The sequence below is a fragment of the Malaclemys terrapin genome, chromosome 4, assembly GCF_027887155.1.
Source record: "Malaclemys terrapin pileata isolate rMalTer1 chromosome 4, rMalTer1.hap1, whole genome shotgun sequence".
Taxonomy (NCBI): domain Eukaryota; kingdom Metazoa; phylum Chordata; order Testudines; family Emydidae; genus Malaclemys; species Malaclemys terrapin.
This window is the reverse complement of record NC_071508.1, coordinates 125378319-125400345: the sequence shown is the minus strand read 5'-3', so window position 1 is coordinate 125400345 and position 22027 is coordinate 125378319. Positions and strand designations below refer to the sequence as shown.

General features: G+C 45.5%; 1 protein-coding gene across 1 annotated transcript in view; it reads left to right on the top strand.

Annotated features, from left to right (window-relative positions):
* Positions 1-22027, top strand: part of LOC128835325 (alpha-1-antitrypsin-like) — a 322484-nt gene that overhangs the window by 220861 nt on the left and 79596 nt on the right. The gene's annotated exons all lie outside the window — the stretch shown is intronic.

The following is a 22027-nucleotide window of genomic DNA, read 5'->3' as shown; positions in this document are numbered from 1 at the left end:
TTCATCTGAACATTCACATAGAACATGTAATCAGTAGTGGTTAATGCTGACAGATATTTGGGCGTGTGCCACTATCACTCATCAAATCTAAACACACCTCTGGTTCCGCATCACATCTTATACTATCAGTTCAGATCATCTGCAGTTACAACATATTTCACATTTCTTGTAGCACTCTTTCCTCCCACCCCCATGAAGCCACATTTAAACTGCACTGAATCAATACAAGCAACTACATTTTTAGCACCATGCACAGGGCATGAACCATTGCACCATTATTTAAAGAGCCAAATGGGTTCTTACCCTACTTGCCCAATTTGTGTTGCACATTCAGATTATAACCAATCTGTGGACAGTGAAGTTCCCCATTGATCCTAATGCAAGTCAGGTGGCTAACTCTCCCCCATAACTCACGGAAGATTCAGCCCAAGACACCTTGTCAATTATTCTGCATTGAAAACACATTGAAAATTTGCTTAATTTGCATGTGATTATTGCTACACCAGATTTATTATAGATATTAAGCCTGTAACTCCAAATAAAAAACAAAAACCCATGAACTCAAAAAAAAACTTTAAATAAAATCTTGTCAAATAAAAACTTCAAACTCAAGTTAATCTGCTGAGATGCAGCATTTCTCCATTGAGGTTGTGGCTGGTGTGCATTACAATTGGCTCTGCACCTTGACCAGAGTGTCCATCCAACCTGGCATGACTGAACTTTATTTTCATTTGTAGCTACAAGTATTGTAAGATCAACATTCATTTTTCCATTAGGAAAAGAAAATCTCTGAGGAGCCATGAGGTTAAGAATTTTAACTAAAAATGTTTTCCCTTCAAACTGTTCAAGTGGTTAATCCCCAATCCATGTTGTTTCTGTTAAACTAATTCAGCTCCACTGGAATCCCCCTGCTTTGCTTAGTTATTTTTTTCTGCAAGTTGTATCAGGGTGAGCTTGATTGTGCAGTTTTCACAGGCCCATAGTCAGAGTGTGTTGCATGCAACAAGGACTGCACGTTGAGACCCAGTAGATCAGCAATCCTGAGTAGCTGATTGCAAATAAACAACACAACTGTACCAAGTACCTTCATGTAGCTTCCCTCCCAGAAAGAAGCCTGAAGGACAATAACAAATTCAACTGGAGATTATGGGTAAAATTCTGAAGTACTTAAGTGATTTAGGTGCCTAACTATCATTGAATTTTGATGGGATTTGGACACTTAAAAAACCTTTACTCTGAGGTTAACATCCTGGACTGTCCTCCGAATTGTCCTGTCCCAAGGGTCAAAGGGCAGAGCTAACCCTCTGACATTCACAGGAGGTTTGGGTCTCTGAACCCATAGATGTCACATGGTCTTCAGGGAAATCCTATAGATCTCTGAAGCAGACAATCTCTGATTCATGGCTCTCTCAATAGGAGCCATTCTGTGCCCTAACAGTTACAGCCAAACCCTGCCCTCTCATGGGGCATTCAGTCTGCAAAGAGGTTCATTACATAAAGTAACACTCCCTGTGACATGCAGAATGGGGACAGTGATGCTGCAGAAAGTGGCTTTGCCCTCTCCCGGTCTGCACAGCGTGCAGTGCCTATGAAGGGCTTCTGTGTGATAGGTAGAACTGCAGGAGCTGGGGAATTACCCTCAAGCCCTGCTGCTCCTCTTTCATCATGCTTACCAGTAGGGACTCTCCTCCATGCAGGAAAGTGGTGGGATGATAGGGGGCTGTGCACTTACCTGTGTGAACACTATATAGGTACAAGTACAGAGTCATAAAACAAAATAATGCAAAATCGGTATCAATCAAAAGCCTTTTGTTCCCAGAATGGGAGACAATCCGGCACAGAGTCAGATGGCTTCCCAAGAGGCCAGAGACACTAACAGAGACGGATGCCCCTTAGTCAATCAGGGAAAACACCAAATCACAAGTAAAAGAATTATGTACTGTGGTGATTGGTTCCCTAGAACTACTACAACAGACAGATGTATGTATGGAACATCTAGTGGCCTGAAGAGATCAAACCCATCCTGTGACCAGAGAGCACTGAAGGAATTACAGTGCTTTGGTTAAACACTGAGCAGTTACCCTTGGCACTTCCTGAACTCATGCATACATAAATAAACCAGCATTCAACCACAACTGCACTCACACTCAACTGAAAAAAAAAATCCCCACAGCACACAAGATTAAAGCCAAACCAAACGGACCTTTGAGTTAGTTTTTTTTTTTTTTAAACTTTCTATCCCCACTTTTTTTTTGTATTGTTTTAGGAATTGGTTTCTTTAGTTTATCCCATAGCCCTCACTCATTGAGCTACCCTAAAGTATTAGCAGAATAAACATATAAACCCAAATTAATCCTTGGTGTAACTCCATTGAATTTGGCTTGTTTTCCTTTTTGTTCCTCAGCCAGAGGAGCTGGAGGGTGTGGTAAGCATACAGTCATGCAAAGAATGTGTGTCTGTGTAAAGTGATCCCAATTAAATGTGATATTTTTAACAATAATAAAATGTCTTGTGTTGAAGGCACTGGACTGGGGTTCAGGAGATGAGGGTTTATTTCCCGACTCTGTCACAGACTCCCTGTGTGACCCTGGGCACATCACTTTGTACCTCAGTTCTCATCTGTAAAATGGGGGTAATAATACTTCTTTTCTCCCACCCTTTGTCTGTCTTATCTACTTAGAATGTAATCTCTTTGGAGCAGGAACTGTCTCTAGCTGTGTCTTTAGAGAGTGTCTATTAGAGCACAACTGTGATATCACTTGGGGTCTTGTGATACAAGATTGGGGAAGGTAGAGGGAGGTATCTGAAAGAAGGAGATAAAGCTCCAAGTAAAAATAATAGCAAAATGTAGGTGGGCCAATTGCAAATTCAAATCTGGACCTGATTTTAAGATGTTTGGCTCTAGGATTTTGGTACAGCCCATTGTTGGAATAAGAGTAGACAATGAAATTTTGAGCATGACTCCACTTCCATACACCCTCAAGTTTTTTAGGTGTTCAAATCCTGGGGGCTTGCTTTGATTTGAACAAAATACAGGACAAGTTCCAGTCTGAAGAACAGCGTGAAATTTGCTTCATCCAACCAAGCTCCCCAAATTTCCTCTCTAAACCAGGGAGCAGTAAAAGCCAGGGAGATTAACCTAAAAGCATTGTCACACAATAGGTAGGACTATCCCTAGGGCTATACGGCAATACTGGATCCAGATAGTCAATATCTGTACCACCTCTTAGGTATGTCTACACTGCAGTTGAGAGCGCCTTTAAAAGCAGAGCACATTAGACATGAATTCACAAGACAACACAGGAGCGAGCCTCCTAACCTGGGTAGATAGACTTGGGCTAGTTTTGGCATGAACTAACATGTTAAAAATAGGAGTGTGGATGTTGTGGCCTGAGCAGCAGCTATCCACAGTCTCTGCCTGACCTGCCACATCCTGAGTGCTATTTTCAGCACACTAGCTAGTGCAAGTCTGTCTACCTGGGCTGGGAGGCTCACTCTCTGCTGCACTTGTCTGAGCATGGCACAAGGGCTTGCACTGGGATCACTTCTGAGAAGAGAGCCAGGCCAGGGTCCAAGGTGGAAGTCCGGTCCTAGATTTAGCAGGTTCCTGTATGAAGTAACAGATGTAGGTTCTCGTCTGCTCTCTTACAACCTATACTCAGGCCCCTACACCTCTGAGTTACCCATGACCTTCCCAACCCCTGTTTGCTTCCCCTGCTAGTTTGGGTGGCTCTATGGGTTCTGATGAGTGTCCTACATGGACTGAGCAGTCAAGAGGAGCTGACATGCAATTTTCCAAACATGGAGCAGGAGAGAGCCATTAGGGAATTCAGCTTCTGCCTCAAACCACTGGCAGCAGCATCAGACAGGCCTACAGATGGGGGACTGGGGTGACTAAGTATGGCACATTATGTAGTTGCGTAGGTGGCATAAGTCTGTTGTATTCAGGCAGCAGCACTGTTGAGTCATTTGAGTTATACAAATGAAGTAACATTGCTACCGTAGGAAGCCTCTTTAAAAATATAAGAGAACATTTCTTTTACTACTGAGCATTACCAGGCCCAAAGCAACCACGGCTCTCATCTTAAAACCTCTTCTAAGTCAAATAATAAGGCAATAGGAGCAAATCCCAGCAGCAGGGAAAGTTAATGCTGCTGTTACAGAAAGCAGCACCAGCAGCTTCCATGATGTTCAGAGTCTGACACTATAAAGTTTACTTTATCATTGAACAGCTGTGGATAATTCTCCTTCACCTTGACAATGGGCCATATAATGGGCAGTACTATGATTTCATTTTTCTTTAACTATCTGTACCCTGAATCAAAACTCTGGATCCAAGCACACTCAAACACGGTGTGTGTGTGTGTGTGTGTGAGAGAGAGAGAGAGAGAGAGAGAAATCTGCCTTTCTCTTGAGCATGATGACCAGTTTTCATGTAAATGGGGTTTGTATTCTTTAGTGGTAGACAACACTAATATTTTAGCTCCACAATTTCTATAAGTAGGTTTCTTTTGGTGGAAGCAATATTGTTGGTTGTCTTTCAGAGTGGTGTGTTACATAAAGTGATTGCTAAAGATTGTGGATCGGCTTTAATCTGTAATCATCTATTAATTCATAAGCATAGAAAGTATGTGACTGGACATACTTGGCCTTTGTTGCTCCCTGCAGGATGCCCTGAGGTCCTACTATGCCCTGTTCTGGAAAGCAGCGAAATGACAGGCAAGGAACAGCAAAGGTGGTTCCTCCAGGCTGCCTAGAGAGGCCTCATGGAAGCAGCCAATCAGAGCCAAGTAGGCTCAAATAAAAGAAGCTGCCAGGCCTTACCAGCTCAGTTCTTAGCAGGGACCAGAGTAGGGTTGCCAGGAGTCTAGTTTTCGACTGGAATGCCTGGTTGAAAAAGGATCCTGGTGGCTGCGGTTGGCACTGCCAATTGGACCAGTAAAAGTCCAGTTGGCAGCGCAGCGGGGGCGCCAGAGCTAAGACAGGCTCCCCTGCCTGCCCTAGCTCCATGCAACTCCCGGAAGCAGCCGCTACGTCCTTGCAGCTCCTAGGCACTGGGACAGCCAAGAAGGCTGTGCACGTTGCCCCCACCCCTAGTGCCGGCTCTGCAGCTCCCATTGGCCGGGAACCATGACAAATGGGGGCTGAGGCATCTGTGGTTGCAAGGGCAGCGCTCAGAGCCTCCCTGGCTACCCATGCTCCTAGGGGCTACAGGGCCCTGGCGGCCACTTCCTGGGAGCTGCGGTAAACACTGCTGGGACCCTGCACCCCAACCCCCGGCCCCAGCCCTGAACCCCCTCCTAAACCCCAAGCCCCTCATCTCTGCCCCCCCCAGAGCCCACACCCCCAGCCAGAGCCTGCACCCCAGCCTGAGGCCCCTCCTGCATCCCAAACCCCTCAGAGAATCATAGAATATCAGGTTGGAAGGGACCTCAAGAGGTCATCTAGTCCAACCCCCTGCTCAAAGCAGGACCAGTTCCCAACTAAATCATCCCAGCCAGGGCTTTGTCAAGCCTGCCCTTAAAAACTTCTAAGGAAGGAGAGTCCACCACCTCCCTAGATAACCCATTCCAGTGCTTCACCACCTCCCAGTGAAAAAGTTTTTCCTAATATCCAACCTAAGCCTCCCCCACTGCAACTTGAGACCATTACTCCTTGTTCTGTCATCTGGTACCACTGAGAACAGTCTAGATCCATCCTCTTTGGAGCCCTCGTTCAGGTAGTTGAAAGCAGCTATCAAATCCCCCCTCATTCTTCTCTTCTGCAGACTAAACAATCCCAGTTCCCTCAGCCTCTCCTCATAAGTCATGTGCTCCAGCCCACTAATCATTTTTGTTGCCCTCCGCTGGACTCTTTCCAATTTTTCCACATCCTTCTTGTAGTGTGGGGCCCAAAACTGGACACAGTACTCCAGATGAGGCCTCACCAATGTCGAATAGAGGGGAATGATCACGTCCCTTGATCTGCTGGCAATGCCCCTACTTATACAGCCCAAAATGCCGTTGGCCTTCTTGGCAACAAGGGCACACTGTTGACTCATATCCAGCTTCTCGTCCACTGTAACCCCTAGGTCCTTTTCTGCAGAACTGCTTCCTAGCCATTCGGTCCCTAGTCTGTAGCAGTGAATGGGATTCTTCCGTCCTAAGTGCAGGATTCTGCACTTGTCCTTGTTGAACCTCATCAGGTTTCTTTTGGCCCAATCCTCTAATTTGTCTAGGTTCCCCTGTATCCTATCCCTCCGCTCCAGCGTATCTACCACTCCTCCCAGTTTAGTGTCATCTGCAAACTTGCTGAGAGTACAGTCCACGCCATCCTCCAAATCATTAATGAAGATATTGAACAAAACCAGCCCCAGGACTGACCGTTGGGGCACTCCGCTTGATACCAGCTGCCAACTAGACATGGAGCCATTGATCACTACCCGTTGATCCCGACGATCTAGCCAGCTTTCTATCCACCTTATAGTCCCTTCATCCTGCCCATACTTCTTTAACTTGCCGGCAAGAATACTGTGGGAGACTGTATCAAAAGCTTTGCTAAAGTCTAGGAATAACACATCCACTGCTTTCCCCTCATTCACAGACCCAGTTATCTCCTCATAGAAGGCAATTAGGTTAGTCAGGCATAACTTGCCCTTGGTGAATCCATGCTAACTATTTCTGACCACTTTCCTCTCCTCTAAGTGCTTCAGAATTGATTCCTTGAGGACCTGCTCCATGATTTTTCCAGGGACTGAGGTGAGGCTGACTGGCCTGCAGTTCCCCGGATCCTCCTTCTTCCCTTTTTTAAAGATGGGGACTACATTAGCCTTTTTCCAGTCATCCGGGACCTCCCCCGATCGCCATGAGTTTTCAGAGATAATGGCCAATGGCTCTGCAATCACATCCGTCAACTCCTTTAGCACCCTCGGATTCAGAGCATCCGTCCCCATGGACTTGTGCTCGTCGAGTTTTTCTAAATAGTCCAGAACTTCTTTTTCCAAAGGGCTGGTCACCTCCTCCCCATACTGTGGTGCCCAGTGCAGCAGTCTGGGAGCTGACCTTGTTTGTGAAGACAGAGGCAAAAAAAGCTTTTTCCACATCCTCTGTCACTAAGTTGCCTCACTCATTCAGTAAGGGGCCCACACTTAGATTTTCTTCTTGTTGCTAACATACCTGAAGAAACCCTTCTTGTTACTCTTAACATCTCTTGCTAGCTGCAACTCCAAGTGTGATTTGGCCTTCCTGATTTCACTCCTGCATGCCTGAGCAATATTTTTATACTCCTCCCTGGTCATTTGTCCAATCTTCCACTTCTTGTAAGCTGCTTTTTTGCGTTTAAGATCAGCAAGGATTTCACTGTTAAGCCAAGTTGGTTGCCTGCCATATTTACTATTCTTTCTACACATCGGGATGTTTTTTTCCTGCAGCCTCAATAAGGATTCTTTAAAATACAGCCAGCTCTCCTGGACTTCTTTCTCCCTCATGTTATTCTCCCAAGGGATCCTGCCCATCAGTTCCCTAAGGGAGTCAAAGTCTGCTTTTCTGAAGTCCAGGGTCCGTATTCTGCTGCTCTCCTTTCTTCCTTGTGTCAGGATCCTGAACTAAACCATCTCATGGTCACTGCCTCCCAGGTTCCCATCCATTTTTGCTTCCCCTACTAATTCTTCCCTGTTTGTGAACAGCAGGTCAAGAAGACCTCTGCCCCTAGTTGGTTCCTCCAGCACTTGCACCAGGAAATTGTCCCCTACACTTTCCAAAAACTTCCTGGATTGTCTGTGCACCACTGTATTGCTCTCCCAGCAGATATCAGGGTGATTAAAGTCTCCCATGAGAACCAGGGCCTGCAATCTAAAGTAACTTCTGCTAGTTGCCGGAAGAAAGCCTCGTCCACCTCATCCCCCTGGTCTGGTGGTCTATAGCAGACTTCCACCAAGACATCACCCTTGTTGCTCACACTTCTAAACTTAATCCAGAGACTCTCCAGGTTTTTCTGCAGTTTCATACCGGAGCTCTGAGCAGTCATACTCCTCTCTTACATATAGTGCAACTCCCCCATCTTTTCTGCCCTGCCTGTCCTTCCTGAACAGTTTATATCCATCTATGACAGTACTCCAGTCATGTGAGTTATCCCACCAAGTCTCTGTTATTCCAATCACATCATAGTTCCTTGACTGTGCCAGGACTTCCAGTTCTCCCTGCTTGTTTCCCAGGCTTCTTGCATTTGTGTATAGGCACTTAAGATAACTTGCTGATTGTCCCGCTTTCTCAGTCTGAGACAGGAGTCCTCCCCTCTTGCACTCTCCTGCTCATGCTTCCTCCCGGTATCCCATTTCCCCACTTACCTCAGGGCTTTGGTCTCCTTCCCCCGGTGAACCTAGTTTAAAGCCCTCATCCCTGGCCCCACCCCAGAACCCGCAGCCCTCACCCCCTTCCCGCACCCCAACTCCCTACCCCAGCCCGGTGAAAGTGACTGAGCGTGGTGGAGAGCAAGCGATGGAGGGAGTGGGGATGGAGTGAGTGGAGGCAGGGCCTCGGAGAAGGGGTGGGACAGGGTAGGGCCTTTGGGCAGGGGGCAGGGCAAGGGTGTTTGGTTTTGTGTGATTAGCAACCCTAGACTAGAGGGGCAAGGTGAGGGTGTTCCTCTCAGATCAAAGGACCTTGAGCAGGTAGCCAGAGTTTGGGTTTGGCTGCATTTTGCATAGGTGGGTTTGCAGGGGGAGACAACCCAAGAACCTTAATCCTGAGATAAGGGTGAAGCTAAAGGGGCTGGACGGGATGAGGTCCAGGAAAGAAGCACTGAAGTGGAGCAGTATGTGGCTGCTGTGTATGGGTCCTTGGACTGGAACCCAGAGTAATGGGCAGGCCTGGGTCCCTGCACCGGCCACAGTGGCATAAATCCCAAGAATAGGAAAGGGCTTATTTGAGAGCCCAAACAAAGGGCTGAATTTAAAGAGCCCAGAGCTGTGACTGAAGGCCCTATTGAGGGCAACGGGAGTGTTCACTTATTGGACCCTTACTAACCTGGGAAGGGTTCATTTGGACTTTGTGACTTGGCTGGAGGGCCAAGCTGCTGAAGTCCCACCAAGGTTGGCTGTCAGCCTGCAGGGGATGCCAGGAGTAAGAAAAGAACTACCCAACCACACCCAGCCACTTGGAGGGATTCAAGAGGTGAGTACCCCATTACACAGTGACATGCTAGAGTCTCCTATGCTCCCCTGCCAGTGTGTCTCAAACCTGAGCTAGCAGAACCACCTCAAGGGTTTGATGGTTAGTCCAATTAGTTGTGATGCTGGTTTTTGTGATTTGAAGAGTTGCAAGGGGGAGGGGGAAGTGCTGAATGGATTTCTCTTTGGATTCCCCCCTAAGTATATAGAGCAGAAAGAGGGTGTTTCCCAGTCTTCTTATTTGAAACTGGCTTGCTCATGTGCATTTGCCAAATCCCCATGCACACAGCAGTTATCATTCATGAACAGTGCTAATTACCGCTCAGACAATTCAGCAGACTGGTTATATGGCTGATTTGCAGCAAGAAGTAGACACACAGGAAAAAACAAAATTCCACCTAACCTGGACTTTATGTCCGTTTGTTTGTTTTCAGATTGAAAGCAGTGTCTCTTAATACCTAGTGCCTAACAGAAAACAGGAGAAAGAACCCAGAACATCTCTCCACTACTTTGAAAGTACTGAGTTGGACTTTAGGAGCCAAATACTGCCCTTCCTTACACCTGTGCAACCTCTGATTTCCATGTGGCTGTACAGGTACAACACAGGACAGAATGTTGTCTCAGGTCTTTAAATGTTCTCCCTTCAACCCATGATGTGATTCTTGGCTATGAGAGAAGCCATAATGCAAAGTACTGAACTTAGCCAGGAAAAGTCAAATGCACAAATACAAAATGGGGAATAACTGGCTAGGCAGTAGTACTGTGGAAAAGGATCTCGGGGCTATGTGGATCACGTATTGAGTGAGTCAACAGTGTGATGCAGCTGCAAAAAAGCTAATATCACTCTGGGGTGTATTAAAAGGAATGTTGTATGTAAGGCTCGGAAGGTAATTATCCCACTCTACTCGGCACTGGTGTGGCCTCAGCTGGAGTACTGAGTCCAGTTCTGGGCGCCACACTTTAAGAAAGATGTGGACAAATTGGAGAGAGTCCAGAGGAGAGCAACAAAAATGAGAAAAGCTTTAGAAAACTGGAGGAAAGGTTAACAAAGAGTATGTATAATGAGGAAAAGAAGAGTGAGAGAGGGATCTGATAAATCTACAAATATGTTGAGGACAGTTATAAAGAGGACGGTGGTCAGTTGTTCTCCACATCCAGTGAAAGTAGGACAAGAAGTAAGGGTCTCAGTCTGGAGAAAAGGAGAGTTAAGTTAGATATCAGGAAAACCTTTCTAACTATAAGGATAGTTTTAAGTACTGGAAGAGGCTTCCAAGGGAGGTGGTGGAATCCTGTCATTGGAGGTTTTTAAGAACAGGTTAGACAAACACCTGTCAGGGATGGTCTAGGTATACTTGGTCCTGCCTCAGCACAAGGGAATGAGCTACTCTAGATGAGTTCCTATCTAATCCTACATTTCTATGATTCTATAGCCTTTGGAAAGCAGTGCTATGGCATGAGAGGCAGATATTCTGCCTCTGGCCAAATGAGAGTGGACAGACAAGGAAGTTAAGTTGAGTGGCACAAGAGTAATCTGGTTAGTCCCTGGGCAGCATGACTCCTTTGGGAGCTACAAGTACAGCACAGCACAGCACTTGCTGCCTGAGGAGAGAGGGGGGTTGAGGTGGCTTTGAGAGCCGCCTTGGCTCTGAGGTGCTTCAGAATCTGGAGCAGCCCCCAATAGGGCTCTCAGGGCTGTCCACATTCTATCTAAATTATGGCAGTCTGTTTGTGGCTGCCTATGGACAGCATCTCTGCCCAAAATCTCCACCATACTGTGTGCTGTGGCACCAGCCCCCCAGGGGAAAAGCGAGAGAAATGGGAGGAGGGGAAAAACCCAAACATGAACCAAAACAAAAAATTTGTGACAATTAATTTTGGGCAAAGCCTTTTCTTGTGAAAGTGCTTTGATTAGGGTTACCATATTTCAGCAAGCAAAAAAGAGGACGGGAGGAGCCCCGCCCCCGTCCTGCCCTAGCCCTGCCCCTGCCCCTCCCACTTCCCGCCCCCCTCAGAACCCCCAACCCTCCCCCTGTTCCTTGTCCCCTGACTGCCCCCTCCTGGGACCCCTGCCCCTAACTGCCCCCCAGGATTCCACCCCCTACCTAAGCCTCCCTGCCTCTTGTCCCCTGACTGCCCCCTCCTGAGACCCTCCCCCCATCCTAACTGGCCCCCTAGGACCCTACCTGTACCCTGATTGCCCCAACCTTTATCCACACCCCCACCCCCAGACAGACCCCTGGGACTCCCACGCCCCATCCAACCACTCCCCACCCCCTGACAGCCCCCCCCAGAACTCCCGACCCATCTAAACCCCTCTGCTCCCTGTCCCCTGACTGCTCCGATCCCTCTCCCCACCCCTGCCCCCTGACAGCCCCCCCCCAGAACACCCCCCCCGCTCCTTGTCCCCTGACTGCCCCCTCCGGGGACCGCTGCTCCTAACTGCCCTCCAGAACCCCACCCCCTACCTAAGCCTCCCTGTTCCTTGTCCCCTAACTGCCCCCTCCTAAGACCCCCCCCAAACTGCCCCCCAGGACCCTACCCCCTACCTGTACCCTGACTGCTCAAAACCTTCTCCACCCCCCCAAAAATCCCCCCCCGAACGCCCGACCCCCCTGTCTCTTGACTGCCCCCTCCAAAATCTCCCTGCCCCTTCTCCTGCCCCCCTTACCCCACTGCTCAGACCATGGTGTTGGGCTCTGTGCGGAGCCGGACGCGTGGCTGCGCTCCCCAGCGCAACACACAACCCGGTCCCTGCCCCTGCACAGTGCTGCCGGAGCGGGGCGCTAGGCTGCAGGGGAGGAGGAGCTGCCGAGGCCCGATGCAAACGGCCCGGCAGGCCGGCCGGGTCAGAATGCGGGGAGGGAGGGAGGGAGGGAGGGAGGGGGGGAGGAGGAGCTCTACAGCTGCTCCGGAGTCCAGCCGGGCAAGCTGCAGGGGGAAAGGCTCTGGCTGCCAGAGCCCCATGCGAGCGGCTGACTTTCCTGCAGCCCTCCCAGCCGCGCCTCGCTCTGCATGGGGGGGAAATCCCGGACATTTTTAGTGATTTACAAATTCCCCCCCGGACGCTATTTTTAACACAAAAAGGAGGACATGTCTGGGTAAATCCGGACGAATGGTAATCCTAGTTTTGATGGAAATTTCCCCCGAACTCCAGTTTTGAGCTGCTAGGTCCAGATTGTGCATAGACACTCCCCACCCTCCCGCCCCCGGTCACATGTCTTCTGTGCCTCTGGCCTGCTTACATTGTTGTGAGTGGTGCCGAACTGCCACAGTTCATGGAGAGATGCAGAGTCCTTCCCGACAGGCTTTCTGTCAACTCTCCTTCAACTCTCTCATAATTCCAGTGGACTCTTATCCCTTTCAACTGGGCTTTGTTTCAGGAACTGGGATTTCCCTCCAAGTTCTGTACCTCATGCCTGTATACTCAGCTTAAACAAGGGCCCATAGTTTGGAGTAGGATTACTTCTGAACAGTGGTGGCACTAGGCACCTGCAATCCATGCAGTGTAGGGGGCCCAGAGGCAGTGAGCGGCCCCCTGAAAACTAGATCTGGCCCACTAGCATCAGCTGCTCTATCTTACTCAGTGCCACATGGGGCTCAGAATGGTGTCCTTCCCACAACGTGACCTTGAACACACTGTACGTGCAAGGTCATTCTTCATGGAGGATGCCATTTTGGAGATGCTGCATGGAGGATGCCATTTATGGACCGTGCATGCGAGGTCGCTGGTAGGGGCCTCAGAATTAAGCTTTAAAGGGCACTCCCCCAGAACAAACACCATCACTGCATCTGAATGGTTTATTTGTTCTCTGCATATCCATAATATAGATGCAACTAGGAGATGCCTAGGAACTAGAACACACTGGCTAAATTTGACCTGAGAGGCCTCTTGGCCAAGGTTCAGCCAATTCAGTCTCTTCTCCTATACCCCGCCTATCCACTCTGCTTTGCTCAAAGTCCAACTACCTGCCCTCAGTGCTTCCTCTTTAGTTCTCCCCTTCCAGTCTAAAGTTGTTTCAGGAGATATTGGGACTCTTAAAGGCCTTATATCCAGTCTATACTTTCATAAATGGTGGCGAGCTAGTTTGGAGAGGGCTTAATTAAGTTAATGCTCGTAAGGGTATTAGATATTAAAAGCCGCTGTCTGTAATAAAGAAAGGGATTTAAGGGATTTGCACTCTAATATATGTATTTGCACTCTTACCTGCCTTCTTCTGTGGATCTTCTTTGCAGCCAGACTGTTGAATTGCCGAAAGCGTTATGTCACTTGTTTATGTGCATGTCTGAAGGCCAGATTTGGCTCTTAATGCCATTAAATCCCAGAGGCAGTGGGGACTGAGAGGAAAACCAAATGAGATATGGCCTGATAAATTGATTTATTAATAGCTCTGCTGACTTAAAGATCCAACTCTCTGACCTGGGTAATAATGAGGCATATAATACAGGGCAGTCTGAGCCCACAGAAACTGATCACTTATGTCTGAGGAAGGCCACTTTCTCCCATAAACCCTATTTCCTGGACTGGAAAAATATACAGTGGCTTGGATTTGTTCTCTTCCTTGCATTCCAAGCCTCAGTCTGGACCATCCTGACTACAGCTTTTCTCCCTGTGAGTGCAGTCTGCAGTAGAAACTTTTGATCATTTCTGGGTTAGCTATGCTTGAGGGTGAAGGGGATAAGAATCTACAGTTCACTCTTTAAAGACATTTCCCCTCACTTGTCAACTAAAATAATTTTTAAAAAAGAAGCCTGGGAAGCAGTTGGAGCCCAGAATTTTGGTTTTATAAGAAAATTAAATGAAAATGGCTTTCGAGAACCTAATATGAAGAGAGAATGTATCAGGAACACTTTAGCTGACAGTGCAAGGGTTTGTTTGCATATTTGGGTGGAAATAAAATATTTCTCTACAGCTTTGGAAACTCAAACATAGTATATTGTACTAGGGTGGGAGAATCCAGAGAGGAGAGCTGGCAATATACGACCACTATATCCCTTCCAAGTTTGGCTTGAAAGGGGCTCTCTGCCTTTTTTGTGTGTGTGTGAAAACTGGTATGCATAGTTCCCATTTGAATAAAACCATTCTTCTTATGGCTGAATCTTATTGCAAATCCACCCCTGAAGTTTGCCTGGTGGGTTGATGCTGGGTTGGAACTGGGAATAGGCCTGAGTCCTGATGTAACCAAAGAACCCTGGAAGTTGGTTTCCCTTCTAAATTTGGGTTGGGGTGAGCCAAAATATGTAACAATAACTATGCTAGCTTGGGGAACACAAAAGGACGCAATGTACTTGGTCACTATCTGCCAGAGTTAGACACAGTGGCTTAGGGGGAAAAGAAATTCTCTTACTACTTCAGTTGCACATCAGATAATGCAACTGACATGCACCCCTTGCTCTCTCCCTTTGTGAGAAGCCAACTGAGAATGAACCTAGGCTGAGTCTCGTGTTCATATGTCGGACAGCCGAACAGGGTCACAGGATTAATACCATTAATACTTTCACTGTGTGTTTGGGGGCAGGGAGGAGGGCGCTGATTCTGCTGGCAGGGTTCCAACCACAGAGAGGGGAGCCACCAAAAATATCATGCACTTGGGTGCTGGGCCGAGTGACACACAGAGGGAGGGAATGATCCCACCATATTCAATGTATTTTTTTGTTCATTCCTCCCATGCTCTCATGGACGTAATTTTCAGAGGTGCTGAGCATGAGAGATTCAGGTAGTGTCACAGGTGCTCGGTATCTTTGAAAATCAGGCCTGTGCAATTAAACCTTCTGGACTGTAAAGTCTTCAGGGCCTTCTAGAACATAAGAACGACCCTACTGCGTAGGGTGACCAGACAGCAAATGTGAAAAATTGGGACGGGGGTGGGGAGGGGGTAATAGAAACCTATATAAGAAAAAGACCCAAAAATCAGGGCTGTCCCTATAAAATTGGGACATCTGGTCACCCTAATACTGGGTCAGACCAATGATCCATCTAGCTCAGTGTCCTGTCTTCTGATGGTGGCCAATGCCAGGTGCCCCAGAGGGAATGAACAGACCAGGCAATCATTGAGTGATCCATCCCCTGTTATCCACTCCCAGCTTCTGTCAGCTTCTAACACATGCATGTAGCACGTTGAGCATTGTTGGGGCTACTGCAATACAAATACACAGCATAGCAATCCTTAATAAAGTGGTTGCAGATGTGGAGGCAGTTGACTGAGATATCCCTGTTGCATAGGAGATAGGGCTTTGAATAGACCTATACTGTAGTTGATGTATCTCACTGACTTAAATTAGCTTGGATTTTTTCCTATCCAAAATATAGTTCAGCCTCCTACTGGCTTGCCAGCCCTCGAACTCCATTGTGGTTACCTATCCACACAACTACAAATGTTTGAGAAATCGCATCCCACGCATGCATTGATGGTGAATTTTTGAGTTGTTTTTTGGGTGCTGCTGAGATGCAGTTGCTATAAGAACAAGTTTAGAATTTCCTAATTGTTCTGGGTTTCAATTCTCAACCGTAATGTGGCACTAATGTGTATGAATATAGAGCATGCAGGTGACTGCTCTTCCTCTGTACTGATGGCAATAGTCAGCTATGTGTAATTACAAACATTTAACCCACTCCCCAAAATGCCAGAGCTTGCCAGATTGTCCGCAGTATTGTAGCCATGTTGGTCCCAGGATATCAGTGAGAAAGGTGGGTGAGGTCATATCTTTCATTGGACCAACTTCAGTTGGTGAAAGAGACAAGCTTTTCAGCTATACGGTGCACCTGAGGAAGAGCTGTGTGTAACTCAAAAGCTTTACTTTTTCATCAACAGAAGTTGGTCCAATAAAAGAGATTACCTCACCCACCTTGAGTCTCAGATTGTCAGGGTTTAATGTGTGCAGTCCAAGACCAGAAAGTTCAATTAGAAAACTAACTTCTATGGTTTTTTTTACTGTATTAGAGAGTTGACTTCTTTCCAATTTGAAACAGATGATACATTGTATTAAAGGGTTGGGGTTGCACTTAATATTCTCATATAAAAGGAGGAAAGACACACAAGACTTTTCTGCTACACTGGGTTAGAGCTTTAAAAATATGCTTTTTACAAGTCTAACAGCAGTTTTTATTCCTCTGAGTCACGTGTGTTTTGGGGGAAACCATGTACTTTCAGTGTTCCTTGAAGCATAAAATGTGCAATAAAAGTTTTTTGTTTTTTTTTTTAAAAGAATTCATAGTATGTTTAGCTTTGCAAAGAAAACACAACAGTAAGTTAAACCTAATGCCATTAAGCTTTTTGTGGTTTCCATGTAATTTGTAATCCAAAAAGCTTTTGGTATTAGAGGTTAAAATGGGGAAAAAAGACAATCCACACACAATAAGGGAAACTGACAGGCTGGGCCAGCATTTCAATTTGTAAGGCAAAATATTGAATATTAAGATGTTCATGCATGCAGTGAGCTGGCAGCAATGTTGGTTCTCCAGTGCCTAAACAGAACCTCAGGTTTCAGAGTAGCAGCCGTGTTAGTCTGTATCCGCAAAAAGAACAGGAGTACTTGTGGCACCTTAGAGACTAACAAATTTATTAGAGCATAAGCTTTCGTGCATCCGAAGAAGTGGGCTGTAGCCCACGAAAGCTTATGCTCTAATAAATTTGTTAGTCTCTAAGGTGCCACAAGTACTCCTGTTCTTTAAACAGAACCTGTAACTTTCCATAAGTTTGAATAAGAAATTAAATGGACTTCACACCTCCAACCTAGATCACCTTCCCATTCCTATAGATGACATCACTGGGGGATAGGGAAGGGTTCATAGGCAGGGAGGAGGCACTTAAGGCATTGTATCTTAAAGGAGCCTGGCCAGAGTAGCATTAGGACAATGGCCAGTCCTAAATTGCTTTTCTTTGATTCCAGAGTGGTCCCTTTCTTCCAGAGCATGTCCATGTTTCTGCTGGGTCATGTGCAGCAGGCAGCTCTAGGTCTGAGATGCATCCTAATATCTCTGTCACCAGCTTTCTGTGGTGGGGCACTTCAGCCAGTACAGGTGATTCATGAAGGAACTAAAGACACCTACTGTTGAAACTCTTTTGTAGGAAGAAATGATGCTAATGGGGGGCTGGGTGGTGCTGAGTTTAGCTAGAGGAATACTGCAGAGACTGTTGGGGGAGGGAGCAAAAGGGGAAGTGGGGAAAATCTCTGCCTCTATGGCATCAATGTACTTAGGGTTCACTATGCTTACAGGCATCTGAGTGAATGGGCAGGCTGAGGGACCTGGCCCAAGAGTGTTGCTTTTGGGGGTGTAAATAGGGAAACAGCTTAAGTTTTTCAGATAAAAGAGAGAGAGAAATCTGAACCTTTGGCACTCACTCACAATGGACCTTCTGAACCTTAAAGAGGGAATTCAATAACACAACCAAGCATGCTGCAAGCACACAGCAGCCTGTGGCATAATATGAAAAATGAAGTAACTCATATTTGAAACATACTCCTTGTCTCCCACAACAGCAGTATCTGTCTGCAAGCTGTTTCATGTGGAGTTCAGATTACCAACTTTCCAGTACTTTTTACCAGTTCAATCAGAAAACAAGCTTGGTTTTTATGAGTCAATAAAAAGGACTAGCGTACTTATAATAAGGGACCAGGAGAAGCCAAAAAGCTGGAAAGGCAGATCAGGGAAAATTATCAGTTTTAATACATAATGTTGCCAAATCCAATGAAGAAAATAAACGTTGATGCCCAGAACCCACCTTTCGGACAAGCAGTCACAATCAAATGGAACCCTCAGTAATCCCTGGGCAGGATTTTCTCAAATTCAATTTGGTGCTTTCAGCTTTTGATACATATTGGGAGCAGACGGTTTTAAATAACAGGCTTTAAACATGCACTGTAACCATACTGAGCTATAAGAGACACACATCAAAACAAAGAAAAATATCAGTTACCACAGCTTAACGTCCAGGGTCAAAAACTAAAATATTTTCATCGGATGATAAAAATGGCATAATTGAAAGGAAAGGTTATTTTTTTAAAGCACACATGTGACTGTTAAATCTGCGATTAGGGTTTCCCTTCGTGCTCAGGCAACAACACGAGTCTCTTTGTGAAATACATTTTTTGCAGTAAGAAGAGGCTGTGTCTACCAGTAAATGGGGTAACCAGAGACTATATCTAAACCCTTGGTAGTAGGATTGTGTAGTCTGATTGTATTTAACCTGAGTATTGAATGAGTAAGGAGTGAGGAATTTGGCCTCTGTACTACCTATACTGTGAAGAGATGATATAAGCATAGTCATTCATCTCAGCTCACCCAAAAAATAAGACTTCCAGTGAGAAAAGAGCTTGAATGCTACTGGTTACTCAGTGGAGTCTGAAAAATCATTTACCCAAAGAAAGAAAGACATGCCAACAGGACAAGATCCTATACTCCATTACTATCTAAGGGCACTAACTATCCTAAACTGTACACAGCCTTCTGCAGGAGGCAAGCCCCAGAATCTGTTCAGGAGAGAGACCAGCCACTGGTGTGCAAGGAGAACTAGGGGAAAAATCCAGCTTCTTCACAGCAGGGAGAAAAGGCTTCTCCCACTGTTCATGATCTTTCATTCCCTACTTTCCACTCAGTCAGAGCCAGGCAACCTGCAGAAGTTATTACAGGTGAGGCACAGAGGGGGCAAGTGGGAAAAAAATGACCATTATTGGCTGGATGCTCTTTCACTCCAGTACTGCAAAGCACCAACTGGGGGCCACTTCAAACCACAGTTTCCTGTCCTGTGGGCATGCAGCACCTCTGCCATTATGAGGGAATTCCTCCTCCTCCATTCCCTAGCCTGTGTTCCACATCACACACCCCTATCGCTGTGTGAGAGAGAACCTACAGTTTGATGGGCCCATTGTCTTTGGCTGCAATCTCCATGTACTGTCAGCCAGGAGATATAGGGTCTAGTCTTGCAGCCCTTTCAAAACCCTTCTCTGGTAAATGACACCAACCAGCAGGGAAGATCTTCCCCCTCCATGTGAGGATGCTGGAGGTGCACTGGGTTCCAGCCCCTCCCGCCCTATTTTTTCCAAGATCCATAGGTTCATAAGGACATTATTGTGTGTAGCAATCTCTCTGAATAGAGTACAGCCTCCACCTCAGGGCAGGAAGGGGTTGACTGAGGCATCCATATAATTTGTTTTACTCAGTTGTCTCCTGGGTGGAAATATAGAATAGCCTCTGTGCCTGTTGAGCCTAGCAGATCATTTTAATCTAAAGAGGGCCCTATAATGTCAGAGGCAAGGATGACACATTTTAGCATTAATGAAGGGTGGAATGTTCTTGGCAGTGATTAGCATATAAATAGGCTGTGTGGAGAAAAGACAGGTGTACCAGGATACACCCATTGTTAGAGAAAATCCATTCTGTCCCTTCCTACATGACAGATGTTACAATGCCAATCAGCATGGTATGAGGTGCAAAATTGCAAGCCATATCTTGCATCAGCCTGTAGCAAATGCAGTGGGCCAGATTCTGATCTTTGTTACACGGGTATAAAACTAGAGAAGCAGCTCCACTGAATCTGCCCACGTATACAAGAGATCAGTTTCTGGTTTTCTATAGGAAATAATCACAGCTAGACAAATCGTACTGTGAGAAAACAACCCTTAATGATCCACAGGCCAGGTCAAGTAACATTTATCCAGGGCATATCCTGGCACCCATCCCTGCTCAATATGTATGCAGCAGAACCAGTATAAATTGAGGTAGCTCCACTGGGGATCTGGCCTGATAATATTATATAATATAATCATCACCATTTCTGTGCATTCTCATTCATCCTTGTGAAAAGAGTACTTGTTTTTTCACCAATTGAAGGTGTTCATAGTAGGGTTAGCTTATTCCTTCATTTTTCCATTACTTTTTGAAAAGTAGGATTGACATGTGAATTGCTTTTTTTTTTTTAAAGGCAGACTGTCTCCATCACCTTTCTAGACATTCATGTACCCTTCTCTGCATAGCTAGCATGTCTCCCAATATATGTGTCCAAAATGGAGGAGATATCGCATCATTTACATTCAATAGGTCTAAATATATCCCCATTGTTTCCTTCAAACTAAGTTGAGATACTTGAAATGCGGGAGATTAGATATAACATTTCTTATTTCCATCCATGGTGCAAAAAAACTTAAAATGATGATACATAAAAATTCCTATGATAGATAAAAAGGCTATTATCTATATCTAGGGTTTTTTTTTTTTTTACATATTTTTAGGAATAGATCTGTCCACAAATAACACCTTTAGAAAAAGTATGCATATAGTATTAATATGGGAATTAGCTTAAGTGTGAGCTACCAAAGTGAAAAAACTTGAGTACAGATTTACTTTTACCTTGTAAGATGACTAGTAAAGTGAATATTTCTTCAGCACATATTTCCTAATATTTTATGAAGCAAATGTTGAACAGATGTATTTAAAGTGTGGAAAAATTAAATGAAAGGCACATTGAGGATTTATAGAGCGGTAAACCAAGACACCAATGGAAATTAGATCTTTGAACAGAAACTATGTTGTTAATGCAGAAATTTTGAACTGTAACTTTAAAAAAAAAATGGCTTCCAAGACGCCAAACTGCAGCCTGGAACCATATAAACTTCTGTTAAAAAAGATGCAACTTTGGTTCTGAAAAAGTAATATAACTGGAAAGGATGTTTTTATGTTAATTTAAAATGAACAACTAATGCAGCTATATTAAATTGTCTTGATTCCCAGAAATGTGGAAATCTACAAAAATCTTGGCACTAAAAAATGTAGACATTTTTCCAGTCTGAAATCTTGCAATTAAGATTATTTGAAGATGACTATGGAGAATCGACATGGCCATCAGTCAGTAAGAAACTCATGGCACAATCAAAACAACAGAGAGTCACCACATTATTGAAACTAGGGTAGTAAAACTTCACATGGCTACTAGGAGCGTCAGCTGTAACAGTGCACCATTGACTTCTGTAAAGCCGTCACATATTTCTATAACAAACTATGGTCGTGATTCAGGGAAGCACTTAAGCATTAGGATTTAATCACATACTTAAGTACTTTCTTTAATTAGGGATGGATTTAAGCACGTGCTTGTGTTTTTCTGAATCGGGCCTGTGTGTGGCCTCATAAAAAAGAGTTTTCAAAGGTTAATCAACCATTTGTGTTAAACCACACAGTGAATGGAGCTCTGGTGATTAATACTAACTGAAAATCTGGCCCTGTAGTCTAACAGGGCTGCCTGGCTTCTTGTTGTGTAATTGTTAATTAAAATAAGAATGCGATACAAAAATACACATGATTCTGCCTGTGCTGAGGTGAAGCATTGTTGAATGTTGTGTACTTTGTTTTCTAGCTAATCTTTGTGCAGGCGGAGAGGTCCAACCATACAGAGGGCACTGCAGATAGGTACATCTAGAGGAAAGGAGGAGCTTGCTGTTCAGTTCCTGACTCAGGCCCTGAAGTGCTATGTGATCTTTAGGCAAGTCATTTAGGACAAGCCATTCAAGTTTGGGTGCTTAACCATAAGTGCCTAAATCAGAGGTTTGATTTCCAAAGGTACTGAGCCCCTGGGACTCCTATTGATTTCAGTGTGTTACTCATGAGATGAAGAATTGCTCACATCAGCAACAAGGATTTTCAGGATCAGGCCCCTAGCTTTTATAATTTAAAAGTAAAAGGAATGGGCTGAATTCTGTCCTGGCTTACAGACCTGTGCCACTTCATTGATTTCAGCAGTGTATCCAGTCAGGGCTGAATTTGGCCCTGTAATTCTTAAACATCTCTGCTGGCATTTCTGGAGACTCTGACATTCCAGTGGGCCTGGTCAGTGCCAGATGTGTAGAGCCAGGTAAATTGGGTTTGGGAGAGTGCCTCTTGTCTAGCTATGTCTA